This window comes from Trichechus manatus, unplaced genomic scaffold, assembly GCF_000243295.1.
Source record: "Trichechus manatus latirostris isolate Lorelei unplaced genomic scaffold, TriManLat1.0 scaffold00012, whole genome shotgun sequence".
NCBI classification, from domain to species: domain Eukaryota; kingdom Metazoa; phylum Chordata; class Mammalia; order Sirenia; family Trichechidae; genus Trichechus; species Trichechus manatus.
The window spans coordinates 31,174,924-31,175,124 of NW_004443948.1; positions in this window are offsets into that span (position 1 = coordinate 31,174,924).

A 201-nucleotide genomic window follows, 5' to 3' on the forward strand; every position below is an offset into this window, starting at 1 on the left:
AGCCCAAGAGACAGAAAGGGCCACATAAACCAGAGACTTCATCAGCCTGAGAACAGAAGAACTAGATCGTGCCCGGCTACCACCAATGACCGCCTGACAGGGAACACAACAGAAAGTCCCTGATGGAGCAGCAGAAAGGTGGGGTGCAGAACTCAAATTCTAATAAGAAGACCAGACTTAATGGTCTGACTGAGACTGGAG